Source organism: Pteropus vampyrus, unplaced genomic scaffold, assembly GCF_000151845.1.
Source record: "Pteropus vampyrus isolate Shadow unplaced genomic scaffold, Pvam_2.0 Scaffold335, whole genome shotgun sequence".
In the NCBI taxonomy this organism is placed as follows: Eukaryota; Metazoa; Chordata; class Mammalia; order Chiroptera; family Pteropodidae; genus Pteropus; species Pteropus vampyrus.
In genome coordinates this window covers 2,538,744-2,552,110 of record NW_011889116.1, presented here as the reverse complement: position 1 = coordinate 2,552,110, position 13,367 = coordinate 2,538,744, and the positions used below count along the sequence as shown (strand labels likewise).

Genomic DNA, 13,367 nt, shown 5'->3' with positions numbered 1-13,367 from the left:
TCAACCATCTAGCATAGAATCATGAGCAATCAGATACTTCAGAAAAGTGCTCTGATGGCAATTATGGAAAAGAGTCATCCTCAAAGAGCACAGGTTGTTAATTATCTTAACCATTAATTAGTTAGCTTCACCTAAAAATTTGTTGCCAAAAGTTTATAAACTCCCTTTAAAGTAAGGATATGACTAATAGTATTGTAATGGCTATATGTAGAGCCAGATGGGTGATAGAGTAATCAGAGGGATCATTTCATAAACTATATAAATGTCTAACCAATATACTATATGCCTGAAACTAATAAAATTTAAAAATATAATAAAATAAGAATATGATTTGAACAAAGGTACTAAAATGACCGTTGACAAATTCCAACTGAAATGATCAAACAAGTATGCATAGCGGGATTCTCAATAATCTCAGTTCCCTTCCCATGTATTTCTGCCAATTGAATTATAGAATAATTTAAACTTATATTGGTTAGCTCTTCAGGTTAATGTAAAATAAGATCATTATAACAGCACACAGATGAGTAAAGGATGCAAGAATCCACAGGTTCGAGTGGCATGTACAAGCTGAGATAAATCCTCATCTTTCAAAAATGAATTAAATGAACTTAAAACTAACACAAGGTCAATTCTGCTACAGCATGAAAAGAAATGGGGGAGGAGGGAAAGTGAACGAAATGGTGGAGGAGCATACATTTGAAAAAAATTACTATAGGAAACAGAAGTTAATTTAATAGTGTCTGCTTTGTACAGAATAAAATTAATAGAAATTTAAACTCTGCTCATATTGCAAATTGACTAAAAGACAAAAATAAATAAATTTGAAAAGAAAATTAGCTGAGCCAAAAAATGTAAGGAAGCAAGTAATACTATAATAGATTTTTAAATGGCATTATATTTTGCTTTGACATTTAATGAATTTGCTCTTAAACATAATTTTATATTACTTCTATAGACCTATGCAAAAAAAAAAAACCATTCAAACTAAATAAAGTTATTTCCCGACTAGCAAGAAAATATACAAATATATATACCAGTTGGGCAAATGATAACAATTTCCATGATATCATTGTAAGTGGGTTAAATATTAAAAGGTTGACAGCAATTTCAATTTCTTTTGACACACACAAAATAATCATTGTAATTAAAATTGTCCCAAGTTTAGAGGTTAAATATTGTAAATGGTAAGACCAATTATTTTTAAAATATTTTTTAATATTTCAATTACAATTTGCCATATAATATTAGTTTCAGGAGTACAACATGATGATTAGACATTTATATAACTTATGATGTTAACACCCCGATAAATCTAGTACACATCTGACATCAAATTTATAATATTATTGACAATATTCCATATGCTATATTTTATATCCCTGTAACTATTTTGTAACTACCAATTTGTACTTCTCAATTTTTCCCCTTTTTCTCCCACCCCCCTAACCTACCTCTCATCCGGCAATTCCACAGGTGAGTGAAATCATACGGCATTTGTCTTTCTCTGTCTGATTTACCCCACTCAACACAATGCCCTCTAGGTCCATCCATGTTGTTGCAGGTGGCAATATTTCATTCCTTTTTATGGCTGAGTAATATTTCATTTTATATACATACCACATCTTCTTTATACATTCATCCATTGCTGGACACCCTCCATATCTCGGCTACTATAAATACTGCTGCAATAAACATATAGATGCAATGTCTCTACAAAGTAGTATTTTGGGTTTCTTCAGAAAAAATATCCAGAAAAAGGTTATTTGAGTTCTTCTTTGTCTCTTGTTATAACCTTTGTTTTAAAGTCTATTTTGTCTGGTATAAGGGTTGCTAGTCCAACTTTTTGTTTGTTTTTATTTTTATGAAACATCTTTTTCCAGCCCTCTACTTTCAGTCTGTGTGGGTCCATTGTAGGCAGTATATGTAAGGGTTTTGTTTTCTTATTCATTCAATCTTTCGATTGGAGAATTTAATCCATTTAAATTTAAAGTAGTTGTTGTTAGATATGTAGTTATTTCCATTTTATTATTCATATTTGTTATATACATGTTTTTCTTCTTAAAGGAGTCCCTCCAACATTTTCTGTAATACCGGCTTGTTGGTGATGAACTCCTTTAGTTTTTCTTGACTGAGAAGCTCTTTATCTGTCCTATTTTAACTGACAGTTTTGCTAAGTAGATTAATCTTGGTTGTAGGTCCTTGCTTTTCATCACTTTGAATATTTTCTGCCAATCCCTTCTGGCCTGCAAAGTTTCTGTTGAGAAATAAACTGACAGTCTTTTGGGAGCTCTTTTGTAGGTAACTAACTGCTTTATTCTTGCTGCTTTTAAGATTGTCTCTATGTTTTTCACCTTTAGCATTTTAATTATGGTGTTTCTTGGTACAAGAACTTTGGGTTCATCTTGCTTGGCTCTCTCTGAGCTTTCTGGGCTTATATGATTATTTCCTTCATCATGTTAGGGACGTTTTCAATCATTATTTCTTCAAATAGGTTTTCAATTTCTTGCCCTCTCTCTTCTCCTTCTGGAACCCCCATGATGCAAATGTTTTTACACTTGATGTTGTCCCAGAGGCCCCTTAGACTAAATTTTTGAATCATATTTCTGTTGTTGCTATTCTGGTTGGGTGTTTTCTGCTACCTTAATTTCTGATTCAATCCTCTACTTCATCTAATCTGTTGATTCTTTCTAAGGTATTCTTCATTTCTGACTATTTCTGTTTTATGTTTTCTCTCTCCATTTTTGTGTTTTGTATCTCTTTGTTGAAGTTCTTACTGAGCTTATCTACTCTTCCCCTAAGTTCACTGAGCATCCTTATAACCATTATCTTGAACCCTGCATCTGGTAGACTTCATGTCCCCATTCTATTTAGTTCTTTTTTTTTTTTTTTTTTTTTTTGGAGTCTTTTGTTCTTTCATTTGGGACATATTTCTTTGTCTCCCTATTTTGTATGCCTCCTTCTGGTTTTTTTTGTTTGTTTGTTTTAAGTAGAGCTGCTATGTGTCTCAGTCTTGATAGGGTGGCCTTATGTAGTAGATGTTCTGTGGGTCCCAATGTCCCAGTCTCCCCTGGTCAAGGTGTGTCTCTTCTGTGGGTTGTGTGTGCCCTCCTGTTATAGTTGAACCTTGGCAGATTTTTGCACGTCAGTGGGAGGGATTGACCTGCTCGATGATTGATTGTGAAGACTGAATAGAGATGGGTCAACCCTGTGGAGCAGAATTTGATTTACCAGGGCCCTTTTAGTTGCCCAGTCTGCCCTTTGAGAATGTTCTTTTCAGATGCAGCCACAGGTGCTGCTCCAGCTCTGACTGAAGCTGGCCACCAGGTGTGCCGAATCAAGGACTTTTTGACAGGGGCCCAGATCATCCACAGCTTGAACATTGCCTAGGGCCACCTGGCAAGAATCACCAAACAATCCACAGATGGCTGCTACCCATGCTGGTCTCAGAGGTGCCTCGATAGGCCAAGCCAGAAATAGAGGCCACTAATGCTAAGCTTGGGGGTACTTAGCAAGAGGTAAACAAACAGCATGGCAAGGCCAGATGTTGCTTCTTTGGGTTTTGTGAACCTTTGAGAGATTTTAGGAAAGTCTGCAGCATAAATCAAGACAGACTAATTATATGGAACATTATATGGATCTAGAGGGTATTATGCTAAGTGAAATAAGTCAAAGACAAATAGTATATGATTTCACTTATATGTGGAATCCAAAGAATGAAATAAACAAACAAAATGGAAACGGACTCATAGATAGAACAAACTGATGGTTGCCGATGGAAGGGGTTTGGGGAGCTGGGTGAAAAGGTGAAGAGATTAAAAAGTATGAATTGGTAGTTAGAAAATTGTCATGGGACTGTAAAGTACAGCATAGAAAATATAGTCAATAATATTGTAATAACTATGTATAGTGTCAGATAAGTACCAGACTAATCTGGGGAAAGTGGAAGAAGTTTTAAATTATGGATAATTATATCTATATACTTTTTATAGTTTTAAAAGGAAACAATGAAAAGATAAACCAAAAACCTATTTTATAAAAATGGTTATCTATAACAGGGAGAGGAGGTACAGTATGGAAGGGATAGGAAGAGAAACTATTCTTTTAAAATACCTTTATTCTGTTTTACTTTGGAACAGTATAAATATTTTACATTACTATAAAATGAAATTAAATTTAAAAAGCAATTGTTAAAAACAAAAATAAAATGAAACAAATTAATCATCAATGAAGTGTTATCATAAGTAAAAAAAATAATTATTTTAAGAGATTTTAAAACGCAGTACTTTGATTATACATTCCTAGTGAGATGCACTCTAAGGATAATTTCTTTTATAATCTGCAAAGAATTCTCAAACTGCTTTCAGTAATCATTTTGTTACTAGTAATATTTATTGCTTTCAATAATTACATTATTAGCAATAATATATTTGTCTTATTATTTTGAAAGTATACATACCAAATAAGTAATTATATTAGTGTGATAAGGACCCAAATTTTTGTATAAGATAAAAGAGAAGCATGAAATTAAAATAAATTTAGTATAACTCATAAATTTGAATGTAAAATATAAGAATAAAATCATGATATGTTTCTCTAGCTCTATCTACTGAAAAAGTTTAAAATATGATGACTATGTTCTGGGTATTGGAGATACAACAGCAGACAAGATAAGATGGTTCCTGAAAAGCAGACAAGATAGGATTGTCCCTGAAAAGCCCAGTGAGGAAAGCGTACAGGTAAAAATGACCATTCAATTCAGCAGTTCAGTAGGATGCATTCAGTAGGGTGGATAAATGCCATGATAAGAAAAGTAGGGTTTCTCTATAATGCTGGGTAAATACAAATGGAAATGAAAGAACAAATTAAAAATGTAGTATATAGAGAATGGAAAACATAGATGTAACTGCTGTTTCTAAAGAAGAGATAGAACAAATAGGCAGAAAGAAGCAAAGATACAAGAAAGAACACTTTCCTACAATGGACAAAGACCTAAGTCAAGAAATGGAAAAGGCTCACTAGATACTAGACCAAAATGACTTTCAAGAAACTGATTCCTAAACATAGCCAAATGGTGTTTTGATCAGACATATTCTTTTATATATATATATATATATATATATATATAAAATTGTTGATCTATGATGAAAGCAAATTAGACAGAAAAAGTTGAGAACCATATGATTTCACTCATATGTGGGATATAAAACTGAAAGCAATAAACAAACAAGACGAAAAACAAAAACAAAAACACATAGACACAGACAACACTTTAATGATTATCAGAGAGAAAAAGGAGAGTAGAGGAGGTAGATAAGTGTAAAGGGCTCAAACATATGGTAATGAAAGGAGATTTGATTTTTGGTGTTGAACACACAATGCAATATACAGATAATGTATTATTGGATCATATACTTGAAACCTATATAATTTTATTAACCAATGTTGCTCCAATAAATTTCATAAAAATAGAAAATTAGCTTTCTCTTCTGCAAAACTGAATAACTATGAATAGACTACACATTCACTATAAGACAGGTGTATAAATACTAAGTGATTCAGAAATATTAAAAGTAAAAAACATAAAAAAATGAATAGGGCATATAAAACAAAATTAAATCAGACTTGTCAATATCAACATCAAGATGAAAAGTAGAATGCAAAGCAAAAATTATAGAAGATAAGGAAAGTCAATGTTTATTGATTATAGTTCCATAGCTCAAATCCTCATCATAATTGTTATCCTTCATGTATCAAATAATATGAAACTGGATTAAGTAAATAATGATTAAAATATAAAATGGATCTTATTCTTTCTTACACCAAAAAAATTTTTAAAAACTTTTAACAAAAAAGTAGGCAACTCTAAGAAGAAAAGTACAAATTTTTGATAAAAAATACAAAAAAGTTTTATAAAACAAGGGACAAATCATTTTCCAATATGAAAAAACCTTTTATTAAAAACATGTTAATTTTTTTCAGATATGTTAACTTAATGTAATTTGAATCTAAAGCACATGGATTTTTTTTGACTGCCGCAAAACGATTTTGAAGTTTACATAAATTACAGAATAAATTTGCACTATTAGACACTGAAGCATATTACAATATTCTGACAATCCAATGAAATACTTGAGCAGAAATAGACATATCGATGAAATAAGTTGGAAGGCCCTGGAAAATAAACCAACATATTTAAGTATTTGGTATATAATAACAATATAGTAAAGCACAATTTAAAGAGATTTCTTAATTATTGTAATGCCACACTTGGTGAACATTTCTAAAAATATAAGGTTAGAATTACATATTGCATAATGCAATGACAAGTGATTTGAAGAAAATCTTATAAATATCTGATGTTAGGATAGGAAGAACTTAGAAATATTTTAAAGTCTAAACATGAAAAGAGAACCTGCATAAGAGAAAACATGAAAGATTTGACCAAATACAATTGAAAATCCCCGTATGTTAAATTACACTATAAAAAAATTAAAAATGAAATAATAAATTAGAAAATATTTACAAGTAAAACAAAAGGATATTAAATTAGCATTTTATATATAATACATATTTTATAAAGTCTATGTATAATCGAATATATAATATATTTTTAATTTAATTTTCTTTTTTTAGTTAAGTTTATTGGGGTAACATTGGTTAATACAATTACATAATTTTCAGCTGTGCATTATAATTTGACATCTGTATATTCTATTGTGTGTTTACCACCCAAAGTACAGTTACCTTCATCTGCCATATATTTGATCTCCTTTATCCATTTCACCCACTCCTTACTCCCCAATATTTGACCTCCTTTACTGCGTCTACCTCTCCCCTCCTCCCCAACCCCCTATCCACTGGTAACCACTAGTCTATAGTCCATGTCCATAAGTCTCTCTTTGTTTGTCCTGTTCATTTGTTGCTTTTAAGTTTATATCACACATATACGTGATATCATGTGATTTTTAACTTTTATTATCTGGCTTATTTAACTTAGCATGATTATCTTGAGGTCGATCCATGTTGTCACAAATGGCAGTATTTCATCTCTTCTTATGGCTGAGTATTCCATTGTATATGTGTACCAAAGCTTCTTTATCCAATCATCTATCGTAGGACACTTCGGTTGCTTCCATGTCCTGGCCACTGTGAATAATGCCACTATGAACATCGCTGTGCAAATATCTTTACAGATATGAGTTTTCAAGTCTTTAGGGTAAATACCTAGTAGAGGAATTGCTGAATCATATGGTAGATCAATTCATAGTTTTTTGAGGAACCTCCATACTGTTTTCTATAGTGGCTGTACCAATTTGAAGTTCCAATTTGAATTCCTTTTTCTCCGCATCCTCTCCAACATTTCTTATTACTTGTCATGTTGTTTATAACTATTCTTACAGGTGCAAGATGGTACCTCACTGTAGTGTTGATTTGCATTTTCCTAATATCTCATGATGTTGAGCATCTTTTCCTATATTTGTTGGCCATTTGTATGTCCTCTAGGGAGAAGAGTCTGTTCAGGTCCTCTGCCCACTTTTTGATTGGATTGTTTAGTTTTTTGTTGTTATAATTGAGTTGCATAAGTTCTTTGTATATTTTAGATTATAGGCCCTTATCAGAGACATTGCTTGGAAATATATGTTCCCATTCAGATGGTTGTCTCTACCCTGTTGGCAATTTCTTTTGCTGAGCAGAAGATTTTTAGTTTGATGTAGTCTCATTCATCTATTTTAGCTTTTAATTCCCTTGTTTTTGAGGTCAAATTCATAAAATCCTCTTTAAGTCCAAGGTCCTTGAGTTTAATTCCCATGTTTTCCTCTATGCAATTTATTGTTTTCAGGACTTTTATTGGAGTCCTTAATCCATTTTGAGTTAATTTTGGTGTGTGGTGATAGACAACAGTCTAGTTTCATTCCTTTGCAGATGGCTTTCCAGTTTTCCAGCACCATTTATTGAAGAGGCTTTCCTTACTCCACTGTATGTTTTTGGCTCTTTTGTCAAAAATTATTTGCCCATATAAATACAGGTTTACTTCTGGAACCTCGATTCTGTTCCAATAGTTCGTGTATCTGTATTTCTGCCAATATCATGCCGTTTTGATTACTGTCGTATAAATTGAAGTCGGGCAGATCGATGCCTGCAGCCTTGTACTTTGTTCTCAGGACGGCTTTGACAATTTGGGTTTTGTTTTTTTTTTTGTGCTTCCATATAAATCTGATATTTTTTTGTTCTATTTCTTTTAAAAAAGCCTATGAGATTTTAATGGGAATTGCACTAAATCCATATAATGCTTTAGGTAATATAGTGATTTTAACTATGTTGATGCTTCTAAACCGAGAGCACGAAATATCTTTCCAATTCTTTGTAACTTCTTCGATTTCTTTTAATAGAGTCTTGTAGTGTTCATTATATAGGTCCTTCACAGGTTTCATTAAATTTATTCCAAGGTATTTTACTCTTTTTGTTGCAATTGCAAAAGGAATTATCTTTCCACTTCTTTTTTGATACTTCATTATTAGAGTATAGGAATGCTATGAATTTTTGAACCTTGATTTTGTATCCAGAAACTTTTATGTATTTGCTTATTGTTTCTAGTAGTGTTCTTGTGGAGTCTTTAGGGTTTTCTATATAGAGAATCATGTCATCTGCAAATAGTGACAGTTTGACTTCCTCGTTTCCTAATTGGATGCCTTTTATATCTTTCTCTTGCCTGATTGCACTTGCTAGGACCTCCAATGTTATATTGAATAAGAGTGGCGATAGTGGACAGTCTTGCCTTGTTCCTGATCTTAGCGGGGAGGTTTTTAGTTTTTCACTATTAAGTATAATGTTGGCTGAGGTTTTGTCATATGTGGCCTTTATTATGTTAAGGTATTTTCCTTCTATACCAATTTTGTAAAGTGGTTTGATCATAAATGCATTCTGTATCTTCTCGAAGTCTTTCTCTGTATCTATTGATATGATCATATGATTCTCATTTTTTAATTTATTTATGTGGTATACCATGTTAATCGATTTGCGTATGTTGAACTATCCCTATACCTCTGGGATGAAGCCCACTTGATCATGGTGTATAACCCTTTTAATGTATTGCTGTATTCAGCTCGCTGGTATCTTATTTAGGATTTTCGCATCTGTGTTCATGAAAGATATTGGTCTGTACTTTCTTTTTTTGTGTTATCTTTACCAGGTTTTGGTGTCAGGGTAATATTGGACTCATAAAATGATTTGGAAATTATTGCCTCATCTCCGAGTTTTGAGAAGAGTTTAAGGAGAATAGGTATTAGATCTTCTTTGAAAGTTTGGTAGAATTCACTAGTGACGTTATCTGGTCCTCATGGACTTTTACTTTTTGGTAGGTTTTTGATGATTTTTTTTTTTTTCAATTTCCATACTGTTGATCAGTCTATTAAGATTTCCATATCTTCTTGATTCGGTCTAGGAAGATTGTATTTTTCTATTTACTGGTCTATTTCTTCTAGGTTACTAAATTTGATGTTGCATACTTTTTCATAGTATTCTTGTATGATCCTTTGTATTTCTGCGATCTCAGTCATAATTTCCTCTCATTCCTGATTTCGTTTATTTGTGTCCTCTCTTTTTTCATTAGTGATTCTAGCCAGAGGTTTTCCAATTTTATTATCCTTCTAAAAGAACCAGTTCTTTGTTACATTTTGTTGTTGTTTTGTTTTCAATTTCACTTATTTATGCTCTAATTTTGATGATTTATTTCCTTCTGCTGACTTTAGGCTTCATTTGTTCTTCCTCTTCTAATTTTTTTAAGATGAAGTGTTAGGTTGTTTATTTGGGCTCATTCTTGTTTTTGGAGATAGGCCTTTAATAATATGATTTATCCTCTTATGACTGCTTTTGCTGTGTACCAAAAGTTTTGATATGTTGTCCTATCATTATCATTCATTTCTATTTATCTCTTCATCTCTATTTTTATTTCTTCTCTGACCCAATAATTTTTTAGTAGCATGTTGTTTAATCTCCATGTATTTGTGTTTCTTCCTGATTTCTTATTGCAATTGATATCTAATTTCAACATATTATGATCAGAGAATATGGTTGGTATGATTTCAACCCTCTTATATTTGTTGAGGCTATCTCTGTGTCCCAGTTTGTGGTCTATTCTTAAGAATGTTCCTTGTGCACTAGAGAAGAATGTATAAACAGCTGTTTTGGAAAGGAAAGCTTTGTAAATGTCAATTATGTCCATTTGATCTAATGGGTCATTTAAGAATGTTATTACCTTATTGATTTTCTGTTTGGATGATCTGTCCATATCCGACAGTGCAGTATTTAGGTCCCTTACTATAATAGTGTTTTGGTCTTTTTCTTTCTTTAGTTCCATTAGTCATTGCTTTCCATATTTCGGGGATCCCTGACTGGGAGCAAAGATATTACTAAGTGCTATGTCTTCTTGTTGCATGATTCTTTTTATCATTATGAAGTGTCCCTCAGTATCTTTCTTTACCTTTTTTATTTCGAAGTCTATTTCATCTGCTGTTAGTACCATCACTCCCGCTTTTCTCTGAATGCCATTTGCTTGAAATATCATTTTCCACTCATTCGCTTTGAGTCTATATTTGTCTTTGGAGCTGAGATGTGTTTCCTAGAGGCAGCATATGGTTGAGTTTTGTTTTTTGAAATTTTCTGCAACTTTGTTTCTTTTTATTGTTGAGTTCGGTCCATTTACATTTAGGGTGATTATGGAAATATGAGGTCTTCTTATAGCCATTTTGTCTTTTGCTTTCTGATAGCTCAGTGTTTCCATTGCTTCCTTGTCCTTGTGCTTCTATTTTCTTTAGTTTGGTTGGCTTTTGTGGATTTTGCCTCTGGTTCTTCTTGTTTTATGTTATATACTTCAGTTCTGAATCTTCTGTGTGCAATTACCATTACAAATATATAAAGGATAATTATGTATATACAGTTATCCATTTTCTTCTGTGTGTGCCTTATCTCCATTCCCCTTTGCGAATTTAGATCTTTGAATCCTCCCCGTTTCAGTCATTTTAACTCCATTTTTCCCTATGTATGCTCCACATTCATTACTATCTTGCTATAGCAATTCCCTTCTTATTATTTAAGCTTATAATGTCCTGTTCTTAGTAAGGGTTGCACTCCTCTGTTTCTATTTGCCTGACAGTCACTTTACTCCTAATTATGTTTTTTTTTTTTTGTCATTTTATTTCAAGTGAACTGAAACCTTTCAGTATTTCCTGTAGTGCAGGACTTGTAGTGGAGAATTCCCTCAATTGTTGTATGCCTGGAAAGGTCTTTATTTCTCCTTCATATCTTAAGGAGAGCATAGTTAGATACACTACTCAAGGCTGTTAGTTCTTTTCACTTAATATTTTAAATATTTGATTCCATTCCTTTTTGTAAGGTCTGCACCGAGTAGCCTAAGAATAATCTAATGGGTTTTCCTTTATAAGTTACTGTTTTCTTTTCCTTGGCTACCCTGAGAATTCTGTCTTTGTTGTTGATTTTTGATAATTTTAATACAATGTTGCTTGGTGAAGGCCTTTTTGGGTTGAGATAATTGGATGTTCTGTTGACTTCTTGAATTCCAAGCTCCAGCTCATTCCTATATGTCTGAAAATGTTTTCTATTTCCTGCTTCTTTTCTTTACTTTCAATAATGCCCATTTTCTTCTGTTTCCTCTCCTGATGGTATCATCTAGTTCTTGAATTTCTCTTTCATTATTTTTTATTCTTCGGTTTCTTTCTTCTTTCTTCTGATTTATTTTTAGATTTCTGTCTTTGATATCACTGATCCTTTCCTCCAGTTGGTCAAGTCTATTTCTCAAGCTTGCTAATTCATTTTTCAACTCTTGCAGTGTGTTCTTCATCTCCAGAAGTTCTACTTGGTTCTTTTTGAGGATTTCAATCTCCTTGCTCTGCTCATCTAGGTGTTTTCTCAATTCCTGAAATTGTTGATATGACCCTTTTCAGAATTCACTGATTCTTTTCAGAAGTATCATCCTGAATTCTCTGTCCTCTAAGTTGCATATTTCTGTCTCTAAGCTGATTTTCTGAAGATTTTTCTTTCTTTCTGAGATGTCTCGTTACCTTGGTTGTTCGTGGTGTTTAATAGACTATTTCTTCATCTGGGAAATGTATTTTCTTCAATGGAAATGTATTCTGTGGTTTTTCCAGAAAGAAGATTTATTATATAAAGGTTTCTCTTTACCCTGCTGCAAAGAAGGCAGTTTTCCTTTGGTTTCCAGTAGGTAGCATCTAAGCCTCTTGGATCCCTGCTTTATGTGAAGCCTTAGAAATGCCTTTTTATTTTCTTGTAGATATTTAATCATGCTTGCTATCCTCAGTTTCAGTTCCTGTCAGTGTTAGCAACAGTTTCAGTAATGTTTGCTCAGATTCCTCTAGGGCTAAGTGGTGATCTGTCTCGGAGGGCATGGGAGGAGGGTCCCTCTGTTTTGGGGGCTGGGAGCTGTGGCTCAGCCTCAGTTTTGCAACCATGGCTGGTAAAAAACAATTGTTGTTTATCTGCCATCAGCTTTTCTTCTTTCTGCCCTGATGACTTGGCCCTGCCATCAACAGAGTGGAGCTCCCAGTACTCCCAAGCAGGGCTGTTCTTGGAAGTCACTGCACCTTCTCATTCCCTCTCCCCCTACAAGGAGCTCCAGCAACTGCAAGAGGCACTTCTTTATTTCTTCTAGTCCTCCGCCCAACACCTGAGGTTCCGACCTGTGGTAGCTCTTATGAGCTGATCCCACATTCAGACATGCTGGTGTGCAGTTTGGGTGTTTTTTGTTGAGTTTTAGATGTTCAGCTTATTGTTGTTTCAAGGGGAGAGATCTGGGGATGTCTCTCACTCCACTATGTTTCCGAAATCCAAGTTAATTTTCTTAAAGTATAGTTTTTATACAATCTTATGTGTGTTTTTATTTTATTTTATTTTATTTTAGGCAAGGCAACCCTTGGTTGACCTCATAGACTGCAAGGACCTTGTCAGTTTATGAGCCCTTAATTTATTTATTTTTATTTTTATTTTTTATTTTTTTTGTGCTTACAGCTCCTGGTCTTCTTAGGTGGTCTGCCATCCAAGTACTAACCAGGCCCGACCCTGCTTAGCTTCCGAGATCAGAAGGGATTGGGCTTGTTCAGGGTAGTACGGCTGTAGACCATTCTTATGTTTTGATACTAGTTTCAAGTATACAGTTTAGTGTTTAACATTTTTATACCTTACAATGAGATCACTCCACAAATTCTAGTAATCATCTGTCACCATGTAAACTTATCACAGTATTATTAACTATATTCCTCTTCCCCTTTTTACTCATTCTTCCACTCCCTCTCTTCTGGTACCCATCCCCTTGATCTCTGTTTCTATGAGTC

At 33.3% G+C, this 13,367-nt stretch overlaps 1 pseudogene; it reads right to left on the bottom strand.

Annotated features, from left to right (window-relative positions):
• Window positions 1-13,035: 13,035 nt before the first annotated feature.
• LOC111730779 lies at window positions 13,036-13,154 on the bottom strand (annotated as a pseudogene).
• Window positions 13,155-13,367: the final 213 nt, after the last annotated feature.